General features: G+C 41.7%; 1 non-coding gene across 1 annotated transcript; it reads left to right on the top strand.

Moving 5' to 3' along the window:
* Positions 1–856: 856 nt before the first annotated feature.
* Positions 857–963, top strand: LOC118893660. The gene has a single exon (XR_005019519.1). It is a non-coding gene; the product is annotated as a U6 spliceosomal RNA (small nuclear RNA).
* The last annotated feature ends 23,091 nt before the right edge of the window (positions 964–24,054 follow it).

Below are 24,054 nucleotides of genomic sequence, written 5' to 3'. Positions count from 1 at the left end.
CTACCAAATATAGCCAAATTAAGACTGATTTATTTGCAAAATAAGTCTGGTTTCAATAAACTTGGCCTGGTCATTTACATAAATGTAATTGACCATACAGGCTCTTTTAAGTTGGCTCTGCTGGAACTTTTTATAAGAAATCTCAAACTGAACTTTTAAAAGGCCCCTCAAGTCCAGGAAAACCACACCAATCTGGCTTGCCATCAGATTCCGCTTGCGATATCTGTAGATTTGGGTGGATTCCTCTCTTGAGTTCCCCAAAATATCGAGATTCCTGCACCTGCCAGGAGGCAGCCTTTCTTATTCACCTGATAACAAGCCTGCTGGGAACATAAGAGTTTCCAATTTCTGGAGGAATCAGGTAGAGAGAAAAGATAAATGTTTCAATTCTACTTACAAAGGTATAATTTACCAAATTGCTGTAAGTCATAATTAGCTTGAGGAGAAAGGTTTCTTTATATCTGGAAAACACAGATTAAAACCAGTAATATTTCAGACAAAACCCAAAAATTATACCATATTCATCAGTTCACTCAGTCCTATGTGACTAATCCTTGATCTTAATCTTCTGTTAACAGTTTTATGAAGCTATCAGGTTTTCCATTAGAATTCTTTAATTTCTTACCCAGTTCAGCAGTATGATCTGAAAGTTATCAGAAACCTGTACTTGTCAAAAAGTCATTTCTCTGACTCTTCTTGAAGATGAAGCATTTTTTGCAAAAGCATCAGAATAAAACAATAATGGTCCATAAATGACAAAACACTTTAAAAGGCACAGTTAAAGATCTGATTACAATGCAATTAACAAAGAAACTTGATTAATGCTGTGAATACAACATTTAAGATAATAACTAGAGTGCTCGCTTCAGCAGCACATATACTAAAATTGGAATGATACAGAGAAGACTAGCATGGTCCTTGTGCAAGGATGACACGCAAATTCATGAAGCATTCCATATTTTTGATATATGTATATGTATAGCTGATTTACTTTGTTATACAGCAGAAACTAACACAACATTGTAAAGCAATTATACTCCAGTAAAGATGTTAAAAAAAAAAGATAATAACTAGAATCATAACTTATAACATTTTACCAAGACATATCAGATTTTTAGAAATTCCATATAATTTCTAGAATATCTTTTTAACAATATTTACCCATACAATATAACCTAAGAAGGTTTATCACCACTCACTGGACAATGCTTTCTATGTAACTTAACATAGCAAATAAGCCTAATTAGTTTATTATTCCTCTCTCTGAGATGCTTCAGGGGTCCTCTCTGAAGCATCCCAAAGTTAGCTAGAGGTCAAAAGAACTTCAATTAGAATTTGATATTTGGAAATTTTGTCAAAATATCCAAAAGGTTTCAAAATACCTGGTCAAATAGTATCATGGGTCACTGTAGAATAGTACTTATTCACTTAATCAAAGTGACAATAAAAGATTTCAAAAGAAAATTATAACAGATTACCAGTTAAAGAACTTATGGTTACCAGGGGGGAAGGGGGGAGGGATAAATTGGGAGATTGGGTTTAACATATACACACTACTATATATAAAACAGATAACTAATAAGGACCTACTGTATAGCCCAGGGAACTCTTCTCAATACTCTGTAATGCCCTATATGGGAAAAGAATCTAAAAAAGAGTGGATATATGTATACGTACAACAGATTCACTTTGCTGTATAGCAGAAACTAACACAACATTGTAAATCAACTATACTCCAATAAAAATTTTAATAAATAAAATCCTCCCCCCCAAAAAAAAGTCGATCGATATTTTAAGAAAACTTTGTCCTCTTAACAGAGAGAAAACCAAAGTCAGGTTTTGTACCACTTTAACATTAAAATTTACTTAATTAAATTTATTCTAACCTTAGCCCTGACTACACATAGTATTCCTTTCTAAAGATTCTTTTATTTCTCACAAACCTTCTACAACTTTCTATATCCATATTAATTTGTCCCTTATTTTCTTCCCCATTTAGAAATAACCAGCTTTAGGACAAAATTACTTTCTTTTCCCTTAACAAAAAAAACATTTCCTTTCCTTACACCTTCTTTTTCCTTGGATACAAAGATATTTTACTTACTAATTTTTAGTAGTTTTAATTGCATATTTTAATTAGAATTCTTAACCTTAAAAAAACCTTAGTTTCTAGTGAAAACTAAGTAAGCAATTATGAACTGTTTGTCTTAACCAGCACATTCTGGTTGGCAAACTTATAACATTTCTATAACCTAATATCTTTCCTCAGTGGGGTATAAGACATGTCCAATGAACCCAAACATCTTAGTTTTTCTCTAATAAGACAAAAGTAGGTAAACTTAGACTTGTTTAGCAATTAATTTTCCAGTATCTTATTTGGAAATGATCTGAACATTCAATGAATTCCCATCATTTAACTTCATTTAGCAGTTTCAAGTTACCAAAAATCTAGAGAAAGTATTTTAAGTAGACAGTCCTAAAACATAATTATTCCTAAAGAGTTCACCTAAAAACTCTTATCTCATTTACATTTAATTTACTTAAGAGTTTCATCTTATCAAGTTATACTTCTTGCTGACAAATTTTAATAACAGGAATAATAAGATCTTATTTGATTTCTAGTAAACCTAGGTTACAAGTATTACACTTAAATGATGATGACTCTATTGATCTTTCTCAATACTTAAAGGCCTTTTAAAATAAATAGGGGAGGTTTGGGGAGTGGTAAAAGGATTGGTAGGCTGTGGATTGTTTTTGGATTCACATTTCTAGTCCTGTAAAGACTAGAGTTGTAAAACAAGGACAGCTGTTTTTAATTCCTCAAAGAATTGGGTGACCCCCTTAATGTTATCAAAGGAATGACATACCAATTCACCTATGCTGGAATGTTTTTCTTTCCCTCATTTTAGCTCAGAGGAGAAGGTCAAAAAAAAAAATTTTTTTTTTTTCTATCACCAGGCTCTGAATATCAGCTAAATTTAGGAGTTTAGTCAGACTGGTGGCCCCTTATCTTGGTAATCCATTTACAAAAACTTTTGAGGATCCTCCCTGGGTTTAAGAAATTCTTTAATTATGGCCCTCAGTTGGGCCTTTGATCTGAATAGTTTCACCTACAGCCTCTCGCCTACAGCCTCAGGTGGTCCCATTTCTAAAGTAACCATTTAATAGTCTCTTCGGAGTGGAAAGGCAATCCAGACAGAGGATTACTAGGATGAGTACTCAAATAAAGGAGGATAGAGGGAAGCAGTAGTTATGTCATCCTTAAATTTTGTTTGTTTTAGGTACCTTTTATATCATTAATCTTTCATTAGCCTTCTACAACAAATCTTTCAATGAGGCTATTTTGGAATTTTGAAGCCTTTGGGGGCTTCTGCATACCAATTAAAATAGGTAAAGTATTTTAAGATGAGCGCTCTCTAAAATTTTAACAATTTAGAAGACTCCAATTCAAATTGGAGCTAGCCCTGCAAATATTTTCTCTGGCTAATCTAATTTTAGAAAAGAGAAAAATTCTTACCACTCTTGCTTCCAGCAGACTCTGCAGGCAGGGAATCCAGGAGACTGACTGACATGATAAGAAATTGCTTTCTGCTGGCTTTCTCTGTGTGCACAAAATTCAGTTTTGGAGAGCCAAAAGAACCCCATCTTGGCCATTTCAGGGCAGGATTTCTTTCAATTCTCAATTAAGTACTTGAAAGCATACATAAAACCAGCTGGTATCCCCAGAGTTGGCTGTCTGTTCAGGAGCTGTTTGGCCTTTGAGGCACAATTTCCCATTATCAATTCAGTAGTCTAATTCAGATATGAGATTTGATCTGAACAGCTTTCTGAGGACAGTGTGGTGGAGCGGATGTGAGCTGCTTCTGAGTCTAGCTCCCCAGGAAGTTACCCTTGGGCCAGTTAGACTCTTCTAATGTCTCAGTTTCTCCCTGTGACAGTTTAAAAACGCCATGGGCGCTTACAGCACTAAATGATCAGTCCTTATATTGTGTGTCCCTGGAAGAGCAGTATTTACTTAATGGTTTTAGTGGGGTGCCCCTCTAGGACCACTACACATCACAAGGATTGATCCTCAGACACTAGTTAGGTTCTAAGTCACCTGAGAACACCTCGTGGCTGGAAGCAGCAAATGTCCCTTGTTCTTTGGAGCTGAATAATTCAGTCTCTCACTTTACTAACAAAAGTTTTGTTCAGACCAAATTTATATATTTTTTTCTAATGTGTTTCTCACATAAATTGTAGCATTCTCTTGATACTTTCTACATCCTACATCCTTCTTTTCATATCTCTTAGCCAGTTCTATATATAAACCTATTTCTCTTTAATGGTTACATGGTATATTATTTCTGGATGTACCAATTTTTTTTTTAATCTTAAAAAGTATTTATTGATATCTCTCTGTAAGTGAATCAAGTGGGTGTAAAGCAGCATAAACACAGCATTGGAAATCAGCTAAACCCCATTATAAAAATAAATTACAAAAAAAAAAAAAAAAAACAAAGACAGTGAAAGAGAGAGAAATTCTTACAAAATTCGTTCAGGGGCTGAGATGCAACCTGGATTGACCACATCTAGACCCACAGCTGGATGAGACATAAGGCTGGACACTCTTGGGGCTGAGAGGATTGGTGAGGTTGGGTGAGCAAATGCAGACCCTTTAAAGTAATACTGCGTGGTACCCATTCCATGGGTCTTAAATCTCCAGGTTCAGGGGAATCTTCCTACAGCGAAAACATTCATGGGAAACCCAGAGGATGTGGATGTACCAATTTTTTAAAAATAGAAACTTAAATGGGATGGAAAACTTACAGATTTTTCCCAATCTCCTACATTTAGAGAACTCTATAATAATAGCTCGTATTCATTATGGTGACACAGACTTGTCTTTGGAATCATTTTTAAAAGACTAAAAATTATGTTCAGGATAATTTTGCTTTAAAGCATATTTTCAATGAAATTGTGGAGACCAAAGACCCCTGAATGCTCTTTATCTTACTCTCCACCCTTTGGAAATATTCCTCATATTCATTCCTGACCAGCAGTACTCTGTGCCGCCACTAGGTGACGTTCCAACCACAATGTCTCTATGAGCCTCAGAAAACCTTCCTACACAGTCCTAGGTCAGGCCCCACGTTAGACAATGCTGTGTTGAATGAAATCACATTGCGAGAAGAATGTTTATAAGCCCAATAAAGTTTACACAGAACCCCAGAGTGAGGATGACAATTGTAAAGCCCTCTATTCAGGAAAGCAGTGGTAAGGAAATGACTAAGGCAGGTGGGGTACTAGTGATAGGCCCAGCCTTTTTTTCCTCCTGGGGATGCCGTCATCACTGGTTGGCCCAGTGATGCTGAAAGGCGAGGCCACGACCCAGATCACACAGGTATCTTCCAGGACCTTCCAACTACCACAGCCTGGCCAATGTGTGCACTAGGGTGAGAAGGTCTGGGAGGAGGAGGACCGATATGGGGGCCTTAGGTCTGCACTGGCCGTGCTCTGCCCTGGTGTGATAAGGCCAGACTTCCACAGTCTGTGAACAAAGCTTCTGTCCCCATTTCCTGGAGTTCTTTCCATTACATTCGGCTTCCCAAGTGAGTTTTGAGTCACTTCCCAAAAGAAAGACATGGACATGCCAGCTTCAAAGGAAGACAAATCTCCACACCTAGGTCAGTTTAAAAACATAGGCCAGAGTGTGTGATGTACTCACAAACGCGACAGTGCCGCAGAAAAAGAAGAAATCTGCGTGGGCCAGGGTGCTAGAAAGGTTTCATGACAGAGGTGGCACTTCGAATGAGAGAGCTGCAATGTTTGGAGGGGGACAGGACCTTGGTGAACATGTGGGCATTTCACAAAGCCCCTCAGAGTCCTAGAGGCTTGGGGAGGCACCTCAGGAGCCACCCTGGAGGGCAAACAAGGCGGGGTCCCAGCCCAGCACTCCCACCTCAGCCCAAGCAGCTCCAGTTTGGTGGGCTTCTGTACAAGCTATGTCAAACCAAGCCTCCCACTGCTTTTTTCTTTTCTTTAAGTTGGAATCACTGATCCAGTCCAAAGTGCTTGTTTTACAGCTGAGAGCACTAAAGCACACTGGGGGCCATCCCAGAGTCACACACAGTGGGGAACATTTTGGACATGCCAAAGAGGGGAGAACAGGGTGTCCACGTAGACAAGAAAGAACCACATCTCATCTGACCCACAGCTTAGAAAAGCACGTTTGTCAAACCATGTAAAACTAAAGGCAGTTTGATTTGCCTGTCAGGTTCAATTAAGAGACATTTTCTCTTACCAGAGACAGACATGGAGCCTCAGATGCAAAACACATTTAATACCTACTAAACCCCGAACCACACCCTTAGAACCTGAAAAGTAATTGAATCATCATTTCCATTGTTCAGATGTTTTTTTTTTTCTTTCCCATCTTTTCACTTACTGTCTTAAAGCTATTAGTTACTCTTTGTCAGGATGCAGTAAGGGACTTCCCTGGTGATGCAGTGGTTGGGAGTCCGCCTGCCAATGCAGGGATCACGGGTCGGGAAGATCCCACATGCCGCGGAGCAGCTAAGCCTGTGCGCCACAACTACTGAGCCTGCGCTCTAGAGTCCGTGAGCCACAACTACTGAGCCCACAAGCCACAACTACTGAAGCCCACGTGCCTAGAGCCCATGCTCCGCAATGGGAGAAGCCACGGCAATGAGAAGCCCGCGCACCGCAACGAAGAGTAGCCCCTGCTCACTGCAACTAGAGAAAGCCTGCGCACAGCAACAAAGACCCGATGCAGCCAAAAATTAATTAATTAAAGAAAAAAAAGATGCCATGAAGAAGGCAGCACTTCCTCCAGGGCTTAAATCTCTGGCTCTGAACCAGCCTTGGCAGAGGACACACTGGTAGACGTTTGACAAAAAAACAAAAAAAACCCAAAAAACTATCTTGTAAAATACTCTCTCACCAACTTCTGTTTCCCCTTATTTTAGAACGTGTGGAATTAATTTTAGACTAGCTTCAAGAGCTTGAGTCAAGACATGAGTTGGGAAAACCAAGGGTCAGCATGAAGAGATTAACTCTTAAAAAGTTAAGAGAAGTCTATAATCCAGGTCTAAAGGAAAAGGACGATGTTGCTTCTGTACTCCACTGGTGAAAACAGAAGGTGCCCTCTCAGTTTCCTGCTGTATTTCAGTGAAAGAAACCCACCTCAAACCAACTTAAGCAAAAAAGGGAAATTACCAGCCCAGGCAATGGAAAAGTGCAGGGGCAGATCCGCACAATCAGAGGCAGGTGCTCAAATGGTGTCATCAGGCATTTATCTCTCCCTCTCTTATCTCCACTTTATTCTGATGGACTCCATCCTCACTTAGGCTCTCCTGGAGGGAAGGCAAAACTCCAAGAGTTGCAAGCAGACAAACTTAAAGCCCTCTAGGAAGAGAGCACCTGTGTCCCAATGCGCCAGGTATCAGGAGTTGCATCTCATTGTCTTGGATTGTATCATGTGCCCCTCCTTGAACACACTGGCTTGGTTTTGATTGGTTAGCTCGTGTCACGTGACCACATTGGGCATTGGGATTTAAGAACTTACCAGAAGTCACATCCTGCTAGAACTGAGTCTTAAAGGATGGAACCCAAATCAAGAATAGGGGAGGGGTGATTCCCCAAAAGGAAAAGATAGACTCTTTGCCGGAAGAAGGGATGTTGCCCTGGCAGAAACCACAGCTGTGTAGTCTCTTCAACGGCCCAGCCCTGCTGCTCCCTGTGTTGATCAGATAATGCACACCTGATGCCTTTGGTGGGCTGGAGAGCAGTTAAATAACAGAAACTATTGGCTAAGCTAGCTTGCCCATTCACTTATATGTTCATTAAGTAAATGTTTATTTGTAGTAAGCCACAAACTTAGACCCAGCACAGGCAGGGAGTGTTCCTGGGTAAACTGGCTTCCAGGAGCCACTGTGTCAGGAAGCACCGCAGGCTTCCAGCTGGCCGAGCCCCCAGGGCCATATTTTGAGTCTTGTCTGCTTGTCAGCTACTTTTTCTGCCTTCCTGCGGGCCCCAGGATACCAGCCTTTTTTGTTTTTTTGTCTACTCTTTTTCCTGAGAGTTTCTCTACTCCTAACTTTGGCCTAGGACAGAGGACAGACTTGTCTTTCCAGCTACCTTTGACATTCTTGAAATCCAGGAAAAAGATTTTCTTCTTGATTAGAACTAGAGGTATACTGAGGAAGGGGAAAACTTCAAAGATTCAGAAGTCTTACAGTTTTCTTATGGTCTTTATTCCTGGTCATCACCCTTTTCAGGTTCCTAAACTTAGGGATTTCCTGAGCCTTCCTGACATTTCTGCCTTCTCTTTCTAGCATGAAATCAAACTCCCAGTATCCCTCTCCCGCCCCTGTGTATCAGCAGTACCAGCTACCACTTACCAGCAGAGCACGTACTCTGGGCCAGGCACCGTGGGGAATACTTCAGGATAGCACCTCATGTAATCCTCGTCTCTCCTCTGAGAGAGGTTCCAACACCATCCAATCTAACACCGTCCACCAAAGAGGAAACTTGGGGCTGGAGAGATAAAGTCACTTGCCTGAATTCACATGGCCAGTCAGTGGCAGCCAAGGGAAAGTAGGTCTTCCTGACCCTGAAGCCCTGCTCTCAACTTCTACACACTGTCCCCCCATGGACCTCTGCTTCAGGAAGTCCTTTCCCAGCACAAAGCCCAAAGGCACAGAATGACAAGAACAAACAAGGGTGTCCTGGAAGAATACGCTGGACCCCACAGAGACACAGGAAGGCCAATGGCACCTCCGATGACCACAGGGCTGAGTGATTTCAATCTTGATGTCTGACAACGCATGCTCTCCAGCCAACATACAGAGGGGAGGCTATAATAGGGGTTTTCTTCATGCATTACCCCAACTGGTACCTAGCCAGAATCACCTCTATCACCTGTATTTTTAGTAGTTGAGTGTTTCTCAAATTTATTTCATCCATGTGCCCGTCAGAGAGGTGAAAAATTCTTACTACCGCTACCCCAAATTCTGGTTTGGTCCCTAGTGGTCTCTTCCCTCCCATTCTATCTTTTGCATTTTCCCATGTCACCAACCAAAGAATTTGCCAAACATCACTTCCTATAGTTTGAATTGCAAAAGAAATCCCCTTTTAAAATTTTCCATATATAAAATTATTGTGTAATATTGAATATGATTTTCAGAATATGCCCAGGCATATTTAAAATATTTAACATCTCAGATGGCATGGGCTCCAACCAATCAGAACCACTGCTGGTCCTTAGAGCACACTGGCAAATTCTGGCAGAACATAATTGAAGCAGGTCCTGCTGTCTCTGCTAGTTTGCCACAGAACTCCACTAGGTGAGAAGAAAACAAAAATGGAGATTGCATAATTCTCTTTCACCTTTCCTTTATGTAAATCTTTCTTCCTAACCAATTTCTTCTTGCACAAGGGGTGGAATTATCAAAGATGAGTAACAATAGCCAGGTGTGTTACTGTGTCACAATGAGGGCCTAAGGTCCATTAAGTTGCATCATCCATTAAGTCCATTAAGGTGGCATCGCCCTACTGCTTGTCTCAATGTTCAACTACTAGGAGACTCAGCATCTGTCTACACAACCACCCACTTATTCCTCCCAAGGGAATTTCCATTTGCTTTTTAGGTCATGAGAGAGTGAGGTACTGGGTTTCATAATCCTTGAACATTCAGCCAGTCCTGGAAGATGGAACCACACCCAAACTTGAACATTCCTACGTTTGCCTATGTTAGGAGCATGGTGGCATGTCAGGGATTTACAGGATCTGTGCAAGCAAGGCTCACAGCGCAGAGCTGTCAGGGTGATGTCGAAAGTATGGAACTTTCTGCTCAGCCCAGCAAAACAGCAGCAGGGCCCAAAAGAGATGGAGCCAGAGTCAGGAGGAAGGTAAAAAGTATCAGGGACGTCAAGCAGCCACTGAAAGGGCTTATTACTAAGTGCATGTGAAACACCCTCTGCTGCTCCCCAGAAATAAATGGAAGGTCTTTGCAAGGACTGCAGTTCTCCATTAGAAGATTCAGAGGAAGAAAACAACAGTGAAGCAGATGCTATACTTCTGTTCACAAGAAAATAAGATTCAATTCAATCAGATTTTCTGGGGGGCCTGTAAGTGGTGCAGGGACTGTAAAGGTGAGTCTTCCTTCTCAAGACCCTACTGCAGGCACATTAGGGTAGGTTAGTCAAGGGACTCCTGGGATTCAGAGGAGGGGGAAAATGAATGAACAGTCCTTGAGATCTCTTTAAGATCCCTCAAATCTCTAATTCTCAGGCTAGAAAAGCCCCAAAGTTTCCCAATATTAACATTCCCTGGCATTCTTTTTTAAATTTATTTTATTTACTTATTATTTTTGGCCACGTTGGGTCTTCGTTGCTGCACGTGGGCTTTCTCTAGTTGCGGCGAGCGGGGGCTACTTTTCGTTGCGGTGCGCGGGCTTCTCATTGCAGTGACTTCTCTTGTTGCGGAGCACGGGGCCTAGGCGCACGGGCTTCAGTAGTTGTGGCTCGCAGGCTCTAGAGCGTAGGCTCGGTAGTTGTGGCGCACGGGCTTAGCTGCTCCGCGGCATGTGGGATCTTCCCGAACCAGGGCTCGAACCCGTGTCCCCTGCATTGGCAGGTGGATTCTTAACCACTGCGCCACCAAGGAAGCCCCATTCCCTGGCATTTAATCTCTCTTGGTCCTCTGACTTCAGGTTTCTGAGTCCCCTTTGGCTGTCTCTGCAACACCGTGGACTCTGGATTCCCCTCTGAGTGCCCTGAGTTCTCTGAAAGAATACACTCACAGGACAAGAAGAGTCATTGTAGCCGTCCTACTAGACTGAACCAACCCCAAACTCCAACCACAGGAAACTGGTTAAATGTATTAGAGTCCATTCATAAAATGGGATACTAAGTAGCATTATAAAGATGCTTTGGAGCTCCAAATACGCTAGATAAACTGTCATGTGACCAAAACAAAGGCAGAACAGTGAGCCAGTATGTTACTGCTTAAGAAAAAATACATAAACAACCATCTCCAGAAACAAGAAACAGGGAACTGTGGTTGCGTTTGGAGGGAGGAATTTGAGGCCAGGAATAAGAGGAAGTGTCTCTTTATATGATTTTTTGTAACAATGACCCAGAGTTACTTTAAAACATTTCTAAGAGGAAGGAGGGGGAGGAGAAGCCAGCCACCCAAAAGCATCGGGAACAAGTTTCAACTTCACTGTAGGTGTCCTGGAGGAGTCAGGGGAGGGCTTTGTAGCCACACCCACAGAAAACTGTAGGGGTTTCTGGTCCCCACGTCCCTTTTTAACACCTGCTGCCAGGAGCTCCTCTGCAGGCCTCCCCCATCACACCTTTGGCTCTGCTGGACCTGCTCATGCATTGTTCTTCTTTCTCCACACACCAAACTTCAATTCTATCCGCTTCTTTAAAGCATTGGATGAAACTCCCTTCCTCAATGATCTACCAACAAATCTGTGTGTGGTGGGAATCACTCCACTACCCTAGAGCATAAAAATTGCCATATTTCTTAATTTCTCTAAAGAAAACGAAATCTAGCTCAGCCCTAGCCACGCTGCCCCTGCCCCTCCTTTCGGATCGGCAAAGAACTCTAGGGTTCTAAAGTTTCCAGGATCCAGGAACACTGGACAGGGGCCTTGGGTGCATTATGGCCACCAGCAAGCTGCCCAATGTCCAGCCCCCGGCTCCACCTGCAGGCTCCTCTGGTGGCCTCCACCCCCTCCAGGCCAGGCCCCCAAGTCCTGAGACTCAGTGCTCACTGCCAGGTGTCCACAGCCTCATTCGCTTGATTCAGCCCGGGTGTATCACAGCTTGGGGTGCTGGACGGCGAGAGGCACACAGGTGCCCGCTACTCAAGACCCACCACCCTCTTTCTACCATTGGAGCCAGGCCGTCCCCTTCCTCCCCTCAAAGCTCAGTCCCATACCCTCACTCCCTCCAGCTCCTCCTTACATTTCAAAACTAATTTTTGCATTCTAAAACACAGAAGAGCTGACACTGGCCCCTTCCCCATCCAAGACAAGGGAATCTGGGAACTCAGAACACAAAGCCCTGAGCATTTTTCCTGTTTAGGGGCAGGGGAATCTACCTGCACCAGAGAAAACTCCACATAGGAATTATCAACCCGCTACTCTATTATATTCTCCTCTCAATAAATCTTTGGTTTTTTTTTTTTAAGTACCTTGATATTATAATTATATTTTATTTGGTTTGGTTTCTCTGAAGCAAAATATGAAGGAAAAGTGGGTTACAAAATAAGCTAAAAAATATGGAACGCATATTTCCTTTCGTTTTGTTTCCTTGTATTCATTTGCAAATATTTTTCTCCCATTCTGAGGGTTGTTCTTTCATCTTGTTTATAGTTTCCTTTGCTGTGCAAAAACTTTTAAGTTTCACCAGGTCCCATTTGTTTATTTTTGTTTTTATTTCCATTACTCTAGGAGGTGGGTCAAAAAAGATCTTGCTGTGATTTATGTCAAAGAGTGTTCTGTGTATATTCTCCCCTGAGAGCTTTATAGTGTCCAGTCTTACATTTAGGTCTCTAATCCATTTTGAGTTTATTTTTGTGTATGGTGTTAGGGAGTGTTCTAATTTCATTCTTTTACATGTAGCTGTACAGTTTTCCCAACACCACTTACTGAAGAGGCTGTCTTTTCTCCATTGTATATCCTTGCCTCCTTTGTCATAGATTAGTTGACCATAGGTGCATGGGTTTATCTCTGGGTTTTCTATCCTGTTCCATTGATCTATATTTCTGTTTTTGTGCCAGTACCATATTGTCTTGATTACTGTAGCTTTGTAGTATAGTCTGAAGTCAGGGAGTCTGATTCCTCCAGCTCTGTTTGTTGTTTCTTTTTCTCAACATTGCTTTGGCTAGTCAGGGTCTTTTGTGTCTCCATACAAATTTTAAGATTTTTTGTTCTAGTTCTGTGCAAAATGCCATTGGTAATTGATAGGGATTGCATTGAATCAGTAGATTGCTTTGGGTAGCATAGTCATTTTCACAATATTGATTCTTCCAGTCCAAGAACATGGTATATCTCTCCATCTGTTTGTGTCATCTTTGATTTCTTTCATCAGTGTCTTATAGTTTTCTGAGTACAGGTCTTTTACCTCCTTAGGTAGGTTTATTCCTAGGTATTTTATTCTTTTTGTTGCAGTGGTGAATGGGATTGTTTCCTTAATTTCTCTTTCAGATTTTTCATCCTTAGTGTATAGGAATGCAAGAGATTTCTATGATTTAATTTTGTAAACTGCAACTTTACCAAATTCATTGATTACCTCTAGTAGTTTTCTGGTGGCATCTTTAGGATTTTCTATGTATAGTGTCATGTCATCTGCAAACAGTAACAGTTTTACTTCTTCTTTTCCAACTTTTTTTTCTATTCCTTTTATTTCTTTTTCTTCTCTGATTGCTGTGGCTAGGACTTACAAAACTATGTTGAATAATAGTGGCAAGAGTGGACATCCTTGTCTTGTTCCTGATCTTAGAGGAAATGCTTTCAGTTTTTCACCACTGAGAACGATGTTGGCTGTGGGTTTCTCGTATGTGGCCTTTATTATGTTGAGGTAGGTTCCCTCTATGCCCATTTTCTGTAGAGTTTTTATCATACATGGGTGTTGAACTTTGTTGAAAGCTTTTTCTGCATCTATTGAGACGATCCTATGGTTTTTCTTCTTCAATTTGTTAATATGGTATATCACATTCTTTGATTTGCATGTATTGAAGAATCCTTGCATCATTCCCACTTGATCATGGTGTATGATCCTTTTAATGTGCTGTTGGATTCTGTTTGCTAGTATTTTGTTGAGGATTTTTGCATCTATATTCATCAGTGATATTGGTCTGTAATTTTCTTTTTTTGTAGTATCTTTGTCTGGTTTTGGTATCAGGATGATGGTGGCCTCGTAGAATGAGTTTGGGAGTGTTCCTTCCTCTGCAATATTTTGGAAGAGTTTGAGAAGGATAGGTGTTAGCTCTTCTCTAAATGTTTGATAGAATTCACCTGTGAAGCCATCTGGTCCTGGACTTTTGTTTGTTGAGAGATTTTTAATCACAGTTTCAATTTCATTACTTGTGATTGGTCTATTCATATTTTCTATTTCTTCCTGGTTCAGTCTTGGAAGGTTATACCTTTCTAAGAATTTGTCCATTTCTTCCAGGTTGTCCATTTTATTGGCATATAGTTGCTTGTAATAGTCTCTTAGGATGCTTTGTATTTCTGCAGTGTCTGTTGTAACTTCTCCTTTTTCATTTCTAATTTTAATGATTTGAGTCCTCTCCCTCTTTTTCTTGATGAGTCTGGCTAAAGGTTTATAAATTTTGTTTATCTTCTCAAAGAACCAGCTTTTAGTTTTATTGATCTTTGCTACTGTTTTCATTGTTCCTATTTCATTTATTTCTGCTCTGATCTTTATGATTTCTTTCCTTCTACTAACTATGGGTTTTGTTTGTTCTTCTTTCTCTAGTTCCTGTAGGTGTAAGGTTAGATTGTTTATTTGAGATTTTTCTTGTTTCTTGAGGTAGGCTTGTATTGCTATAAACTTCCCTCTTAGAACTTCTTTTGCTGCATCCCAAAGGTTTTTGATCAACGTGTTTTCGTTGTCATTTGTCTCTAGGTATTTTTTTATTTCCTCTTTGATTCCTTCAGTGATCTCTTGGTTATTTAGTAACTTATTGTTTAGCCTCCATGTGTTTGTGTTTTTATGGGTTTTTTTTCCCTGTAATTGATTTCTAATCTCATAACGTTGTGGTTGGAAAAGATGCTTGATATGATTTCAATTTTCTTAAACTTACCAAGGCTTGATTTGTGACCCAAGATGTGATCTATCCTGGAGAATATTCCATGTGCACTTGAGAAGAAAGTGTAATCTACTGTTTTCAGATGGAATGTCCTATAAATATCAATTAAATCTATCTGGTCTATTGTGTCATTTAAAGCTTGTGTTTCCTTATTTATTTTCATTTTGGATGATCTGTCCATTGGTGTGAGGTGTTAAAGTCCCCCACTATTATTGTGTTATTGTGGATTTCCTCTTTTATAGCTGTTAGCAGTTGCCTTATGTATTGATGTGCTCCTATGTTGGATGTATATATATTTATAATTGTTATATCTTCTTCTTTAATTGACCTCTTGATCATTATGGAGTGTCCTTCCTTGTCTCTTGTAACAGTCTTTATTTTAAAGTCTATTTTATCTGATATGAGTATTGCTACTCCAGCTTTCTTTTGATTTCCATTTGCATGCAATATCTTTTTGCACCCCCTCACTTGCAGTCTGTATGTGTCCCTAGGTCTGAAGTGGGTCTCTTGTAGACAGCATATATATGGGTCTTGTTTTTGTATCCATTCAGCAAGTCTGTGTCTTTTGGTTGGAGCATTTACTCCATTCACATTTAAGGTAATTATCAATATGTATGTTCCTATGACCATTTTCTTAATTGTTTTGGGATTGTTTTTGTAGGTCCTTTTCTTCTCTTGTATTTCCCACTTAGAGAAGTTCCTTTAGCATTTGTTGTAGAGCTGGTTTGGCGGTGCTGCATTCTCATAACTTTTGCTTGTCTGTAAAGCTTTTGATTTCTCCATCAAATCTGAATGAGATCCTTGCTGGGTTGAGTAATCTTGGTTGCAGGTTCTTCCCTTTCATCACTTTAAATATATCGTGCCACTCCCTTCTGGCTTGCAGAGTTTCTGCTGAGAAATCAGCTGTTAACCTTATGGGAGTTCCCTTGTATGTTATTTGTCGTTTTTCCCTTGTTGCTTTTAATAATTTTTCTTTGTCTTTAATTCTTGTCAATTTCATTACAATGTCTTGGCATGTTTCTCCTTGGGTTTATCCTTCCTGGGACTCTCTGTGATTGCTGGACTTGGGTGGCTATTTCCTTTCCCATGTTAGGGAAGTTTTTGACTATAATCTCTTCAAATATTGTCTCGGGTCCTTTCTCTCTCTCTTCTCCTTCTGGGACCCCTATAATGCGAATGTTGTTGTGTTTAATGCTGTCCCAGAGGTCTCTTAGGCTCTCTTCATTTCTTTTCATTCTTTTTTCTTTATACTGTTCCACAGCAGTGATTTTCACCATTCTGCCTTGCAGGTCACTTATCCATTCTTCTGACTCAGTTTTTCTGCTATTGATTCCTTCTAGTGTATTTTTTATTTCAGTTATTGTATTGTTCATCTCTGTTTGTTTGTTCTTTAATTCTTCTTGGTCTTTGTTAAATATTTCTTGCATCTCCTTGATCCTTGCCTCCATTCTTTTTCCGAGGTCCTGGATCATGTTCACTATCATTATTCTGAATTATTTTTCTGGAAGGTTGCTTATCTCCACTTCATTTAGTTATTTTTCTGGGGTTTTATCTTGTTCATTCATCTGGGACATAGTCCTCTGCTTTTTCATTTTGTCTATCTTTCTGTGATTGTGATTTTTGTTCCGCAGGCTGCAGGATTGTAGTTCTTCTTGCTTCTGCTGTCTGCCCTTTGGTGGATGAGGCTCCCTCGACAGTTTCATTATCAGAAAATACCCTCAGTTTCTGATCATCTGCTATTTCTATCATATGCAGACTGGCCTTCACTGTCACCTGTCCCTACGTGTTGGCCCACATCACAGGGCCAGTGGGGCCGTCTCATGCCCCAGCACTCAGGCATCACCAGCCACATGATGACAATCTGTCTTCTCCAAAAACAGTTGTGTTTTTAGTAATTCAGAGTCCAAAGGGGAAGCCCTACAATTACATCTTCTCCTGGAAAGTATAGAGAAATTACTCCTCAGCAACCTGGATAAGGCCTCTCCCCTCCCCGCTACCCCATAGCTGCTGAGGGGTCACAATGTTTTGAGATGAACTTTCAAGCTCAGTCTCCTCACAGCTCTCTGGTGGTCCCCAAATCCATAGAAATGAGGGGCTTGGGCCTAGCATGCTACCAAACTCTGTTCCCTCTCTCTTTTATGACCCTCTGTTGGGCAGCTCCCTGCAAGGCAATGCTTAGTAAACCTGGGATGTGTCACCTCGTGTCTGTACCACCACACTCTGATTCTCTAATTTCCCAGTAAAGTATCAAGAGTTGATCACATAGTTTTAACTTTTGGTCTTTTTGCTTTTTTTTTTTTCTTATCTGAGTAATACATGAATACTTTTTTTTTTTTTTTTTTTTTTTTTTTTGGCTGTGTTGGGTCTTCGTTTCTGTGCGAGGGCTTTCTCTAGTTGCGGCAAGGGGGGGCCACTCTTCATCGCGGTGCGTGGGCCTCTCACTGTCGCGGCCTCTCTTGTTGCGGAGCACAGGCTCCAGACGCGCAGGCTCAGTAGTTGTGGCTCACGGGTCTAGTTGCTCCGTGGCATGTGGGATCTTCCCAGACCAGGGCTCGAACCCATGTCCCCTGCATTGGCAGGCAGATTCTCAACCACTGCGCCACCAGGGAAGCCCATGAATACATCTTTATTGTACAAGTTTCAAACAATTTAGAAGTCTACGGAGCAAAGCTGAAAACTGGCACCATCCCTCCCACAGCCACTCTCCCCTCAGAGGCCACATGCCCACAGTTTGCTGTACAGCCTTCCAGCCCCCTTTCTGGACATATACATCATAAACAGTACATGGATCCATGCACATATATCATTTTTTAAGATATAGGTATTATTTTGCAACTTTTAAAATTTGATATATTTTTCACTTGGAAATCTTTCATGTTAGGATATATAGATCTATCTCATTCATATACAAATATATATAAATATAAATACACATACATATAAATAATCTCATACCCCACATTTTTATATTCATACAAAGGAGACTGTCCTATACACATGGTTCTGCACTTTGATTTTTAGACCCTAGAAACCTCAGCACATATAGATAGAGATAGAGAGATACCTTGTTATTATTAACAATTGCATCCTCTTCCATCATTTGGATGTGACCAAATTTATTAATCAGAAGCCCATTGAAGAACACTTGTCTATCTTTAATTGAACTCCAGGCCTATGGAGGAATCATGAAACCTGAGAGTTGTTACATGGGGAAAGGATGCTGGGTAGAAAGAAACGAAAGGGAGGATTCCTGGGTGTGGAACAGCTAAGACACTAGTGTTTCCTCTTGATTCATCTCCTAACACTCTGGTAATGTTGTTCAATAGTTACTGGCAGCTCAGAACTTTATTTTCCAGTTTCAGCTTCATTTAAGTTTTACCTCAAGCACTTTGGACAAATCATTTCAAATGACAGCTCCATATACGTGTGCCCAGTAATTGTCTCTGGGTGGGACAAGCTGTCTTTTTCCATTAAAGATGCTCTGTTCCTAAGTGATTCATTTCCTTTAGCATCTCAGCTCATGTATAAGGAATTTTTCTCAGAACCAGTTGTGCATGAATGTAGCTTCTACTTCTGTAAGAGGCAGGTGCTGTACAGCTGGTAATCCGAAGAGATTAATTTAATGTGTTGATGAATTGGTAGCTAATTGGCCTCAGTGGTTTGCTTCCCTCTAGTGTTGCCTCCCTGGTCAAACAGACCGCGTTTAGTTGTGGGGCCATTTTAGCCAAAGGAAAGTTGTGTTTCCCAAGAAAGGCTTGAAACTGCTGTTTGAAAATCTTTCATAGTTTTGTTTCAACATTTCTGACATTGCTACTCATATTCAGTCATGCAGCCAAGCATCCACCGAGTGCTTGCTTATGAGCCTGAATTTCCTGTCACTGAGCATAACTTTTTAAAAAATTATTTTTTTAATTTCTGCCACTGAACCAGTTTTTCATCTTCATTTTGACGTCAACCCCTCCTCACTCTGTTCTTTCACCATCTTTTCCTGGCTTCACTTGCCTCCTCTCCAGCCTGGAGCCCACCGTTTGCTGTTTCAGCCATGTGTCAGTCTGGAGTCCCTTGGGCTTCTCACTGCCGCCACTTGGCTTGCCCATCCTCAGCCCCAGAACCACTCCCCCTGAGGCCCCCAATGCCAGCGTTCCCCTGAAGATGTGTCCCTCCTTCTGGCCAAGGTTAACCCCACTGCCTGGCCCTCTGTCCCCTACCCTCAGCTCTGTCTATGACCTTGCTCTAGCAAGCATTCACTCTCTCACTATATTTTCCTCCCTCAACTGGCGGCTTCCTGTAAAAAAAAAAAAAAAAAAGTACACAACGCTCCCTCATATTAAAGATACTTTTTTCTGTGCCCTGTTATTTCCTTAAGCTATTGCCCTATCACTTTCTCACTTCCCTTTCTCCTGCCAAAGCTCTTTAAAGGCTACACTATACTGCTTTTCTCCACTCCCTTACTGCCCAATCACTACTTTAAATAAATAAAAAATTAAACATAAAAGTGATACATGCATATGGTAAAGAGTCAATGAAGAAGGTATAACATGGAATAAAAAGCTCCTTCTTGGGAGGAAAAAATGAATAAGCAGAGCACAGAGGATTCCTAGGGCAATGAAACTACTCTGTAGGGTAGATACATGTCATTATACATTTGTCCAAACTTGTAAAATGTACAACATCAAGAGAGAACCCTAATGTAAACTATGGGCTTTGAGTGATTATGATGTGTCAATGTGGGTTCATCAGTTGTAACACATGGGGGTGGGTGTTGATAATGGGGGAGGCTATGTACGTGTAGAGGCAAGAGGAATATGGGAAACCTCTGTACCTTCCTCGCAAATTTTTTGGTAAACTTAAAACTGCTCTAAAAAAACAAAGTCTATTAAAAAAAAATAAAATAAAAAGGTCCCATAACTAAAGTAGGATTCATAGTCACCCTGGGGGCAAAGGGCACATAAAACAGGTTCCTTTTTTCCTTTATGGAAGGCTCCAGGGAACAACACTTATTCACATACCCACATATTGTACACACACACACACACGCCTCAAACTGCCTCACCCCTTCCCATATGTCAGCTCTGAAGACCTTTAGGCTGCAGGCTGAACATACCCTGTGTTAGCAGAAGTCCTACTCCCACCTGCAAATGGTGCTGGAGTAGTTGACTATCAAGTCCCCTGTTGCATGTGGGGTGAGGCCCAGGGTGCCTAGGCCTTCATATCAGTTCTCCATCGCAGCACAACAAATTACCTCAAAACTTATCTGCCTAAAACAACGGGCATTTATTATTTCACACAGTGTTTGAGGGTCAACAGTCCAGGGCCAATTAGGTGGCTCAGGGTCTGTCACAAGGTTGCAGTCAAGCTATTGGCTGAGGCTGCCATCATCTGAAGCAGGGCTGGAGGACCCGCTTCCAAGATGGCTCACTCAATGGCTGTTGACTGGAGGCCTCAGTTCTTTGCCGCATGGACCTCTACATGGGGCTGCTTGAGTGTCCTCACCCTGCGGCAGTTGTAAGACAGAGCAACGGATCCAAGAAAGAGCAAGGAAGAAGCCACAGTGTCTTTTATGTCCTAACTAACTCAAAAGTCATGCACATCATTTCACTCTATCCTGTTGGTACATACAGGTCAGCCCTATGCAGTGTGAGATGGAACTACACAGGACATGCATTCCAGGAGGCCAGGGTCACCGGGGGCCAGCTTGGATACCGCCCTTCCACAGCTTTACCACCGCACTTCTGCCCGGGGCCTAGTGTCCCACCAGTCCTTGCTGGTTCTTGGCTGGCATCCTACTTCTTCTGGCAGGGTCGGCCTCAAACTGCCACCTGCATAGCGATCACTGTGACTTCAAATACTTTTATATTGTTTGAAACTCTTACAGGGAAAATGTGTTTTATATTTTAAAATATTTTCAAAATAAAATACTACTGACTTGATCAAGTTACCCTACCCTCCTCTGATTGCTAGTCATTTTCCTAAAGATGACTGAAGAAATTAATTAATCAATTGATTGATTAATAGGGTCCTGAGTTGCTTTTCAGAAAAACAATATATATTGCTTTTATATACTGTACTGTGTGTATATATATACATATTATACATTATATATATTATATATTTTATATACTCACATCTGCACATATATATACTTTAAAATTTTATGCAAATGGAATTGCATGCTGTTCTGACCTTACTTTTTTAAAAAGTTCAGTAATATATCCTGGCACAAGTATTTGGGAACAGTGGCTGCTCCTGGTGAGAGGATCTAAGCAGCTGGGAGATGGGGGTGAAGGAGCAACTTCGCTTTCACTGTCTACTAATACCATCTTGTATTATTAGAATTTTGCAATATGTCCTCATATTGCCTATTTAGATCACTTAAAATTATATATCTTGAAGACCTTTCCATATTAGGACATACATATATAACACATTTTTTAATGACTTCATAGTAGTCAGTTATATAGGTTACCATGATTTGTATAATTAATTCCTATTCATGAGTGTTTGGGTGGTTCTCAGGTTTTAGGGTCGTTGTTGTTATTACCAACAATGCCACAAGGAAAATCCTCATACATACAACTTGTAATGCTTTGTTGACATTTCCTCTCTTCCTGCTTCCAGACTGTTCCTCTTGCACAGTCTGTACATAGATGTCCTGATGGCTCCTTTTTGATGTTGTGAGTTTTTCTACACAAGCATTTGTAGGACGGGCAGGTGGAGGGCTGTGTGCACTGCAGTCTCTCTTCCGTGCCCTGCCATTGGGACAGGCGGCTTCCAGCCCGTGGCTTGTATGTGAGCGTCCAGATTCATGCTCATCTTCTGCTTCTCGGGAACAACCTGGGTGCAGAGTAGCCCCTACCATCCCCACACCCCGCTCCTGCTGGGGCAGAAAGGAATTTGGGTTTTACACCTCAGTGTGAGCCCGTTCCCTTAAAGAGGTGAACTTGGCCAAGTTTTTCTGAGATCTAAGGGTCCTGTCTCCACTTCCTCCACCACTCCTGTTCTATCTCACTGCTTTTGGCATGCCTTCTGCCAATTTTGTGTCGTACACGTACATAGCAGCAAGCAAACAAAAAGCAGCACAAAAGGTATGCAGGAAGTAGGTTTTCCTCTCATCCTTGGAATGCATTCGGTCCCCAAGTCACCCCCAAGAGTCAGTCTCTGCTCCCCATTTCTTGTGTGTCCCTCTAGAGATAGTCTATACATATTCAGATACATGAAGCTGCAAAAAACTAACCTGGAGTGTTTTTATTTTTCACTGATTGTGACTTATTACTGTGCTCTGTCCAATCTCCCTTCTCTGCCGGGTGGGCAGAAGATGAACAGATCCCATAGCTTTCTGCTTGCCTTTAGTTATTAGGAGTCTCATCTAATCTAGTTTAAAATTCCAATCTCATATCAGCTCAAACCCCACCCCCGTTGCTGGCTGGGGGACCTGCAGCAGGCGTATCTACTCCTTCACTCCTGACCCAGTCCAGCTCTTGGAGTGGACACGGGAGGGACATGATCGGCTCTATGAGATCTCTCCCCATCTTTTTTCAAGGCTGGGGACTGAGAGGGACAAGAGGGAAGGAAGGCAAATATCTCTAAGTGGCTTACATTGTGGTCCTCTCCCTGTGAATGGTCACAGCTCCCTGGCCAACACTAGCCCTTGGTGACGTTTTCTGAGTGGCTAGCATCCTAATGCAGGCTCTTTGGGGCTCACAGGTAAGTTCTTCAGAGAGAGCTCCTCCCACACAGTTTCCCCAGTGTGGCAGATCCAGCTGCAGGTTAACTTCTTCCAACCTCCTCAGGCTCCTGCTGCTACAACAAGACAGCTCAATGCTGTCCCCCTTCCTGGTGTCCACTCACCCCAGGGGAAACTCACGCATCTTCTTCGAGCCAGACCCTGCCATCTCTCCCAAGGCTCTTCGCCCTCCTCGGTAGGCACCAAGGTACTGACAACCTGAGCAGCTGACCAACTGGCAAGTGAGGTACCAGTCTCCCTTGTTGCAGGTACATGCCAATCTTCAAGAATGCTTCTCTTGGAGCCCTTCTCACTTGGCTTGAAGGAGGAAAAGGAAAAATACCAACATCCTTTTCTAGGCCCCCAGGGTCGGGGGAGGTGGTGGGGAGAGCATGCTGATCACAGGGTCAGTTCCGTCAGCCTTCGGCAAGCCCTGAAAAGGAAGTCTCACCAGCTGTTGGTGGCTTTCTATAGAAGATGCAGTATTTACCCTTCTTCATCCCCAGCTCTGGCCTCCCAATTCTAGTGCAAAAAGAAAGTCCCACTCAACATACCATTTCTTTGCACACAAGTGATGATAGCGTACTGCTGCCATCCTGCTGCATCTTAATAAGAGACTGTCCCAAACCAGTTCACATGTGTCTGCCTCTTCATGGGACACTCCCTGGCTGTCCAGTGATTGAGACTTCGCCTTCCAATGCAGGGGGTGCGGGTTCGATCCCTAGTCGGGGAGCTAAGATCCCACATGCCTCACAGCCGAAAAACCAAAACATAAAACAGAAGCAATGTTGTAACAAATTCTATAAAGACTTTAAAAATGGTCCACATCAAAACAAAAAAAAGAAATCTTAAAAAAAAAAATTTCACAGTCTTCCATCATATTCCTATATTATTACTAAATTAGTGCCCACTGATGGGTATTCAAGTTGAGCACTCATCAGTGTTTTCTTTTGTACTGACATCAAGGGAATTAGCAAGAAATAAAACCAGCTGGTAGACTGTTCAGGGGAGTGGATGTGTATCAACGAAAGGTATCCAGATAAAAGTTAGACTAGAACTTAGATGATAACAGGAATGTCTAATTTGCGTTGTAGGGTGAGTTCACCATAGGTCCAGTTAAGCTTTCTGAGCTTTATCAGCTTTGTGGAATCAAGCTGAGCTTCAAGGAGCGAGTTGGCACTCAGGCCACCAGCTGCGGGAGACACATGGCTAAGAGGCTTCAGTATGAAAGAAGAAATGTGCTCAGGTGTGCTTTCAGAAAAGCCCGGCAATGTGATTTCATCTTCACTCCCATTTGGAACCACTATGTCCTTTCTCACAAGCAAAGCTGTGATTGTCTCTCACATGATGGCTTTGCACACATTGTTCTGCCTTCTTCCTCGTCCTGGCCCTATAATCCGCATGAAAGTACACAATGTTCCTCCTACTTGAAAGTTGTGTTCGGGTTGGGCGTGGGCATTTGGTTCACAGCCAGCAGCAGGCCCCACCCTCCGTGGGAGACG

Source organism: Balaenoptera musculus, chromosome 3 (genome assembly GCF_009873245.2).
Source record: "Balaenoptera musculus isolate JJ_BM4_2016_0621 chromosome 3, mBalMus1.pri.v3, whole genome shotgun sequence".
NCBI classification, from domain to species: Eukaryota; Metazoa; Chordata; class Mammalia; order Artiodactyla; family Balaenopteridae; genus Balaenoptera; species Balaenoptera musculus.
This window is presented reverse-complemented; position numbering and strand designations above follow the sequence as displayed.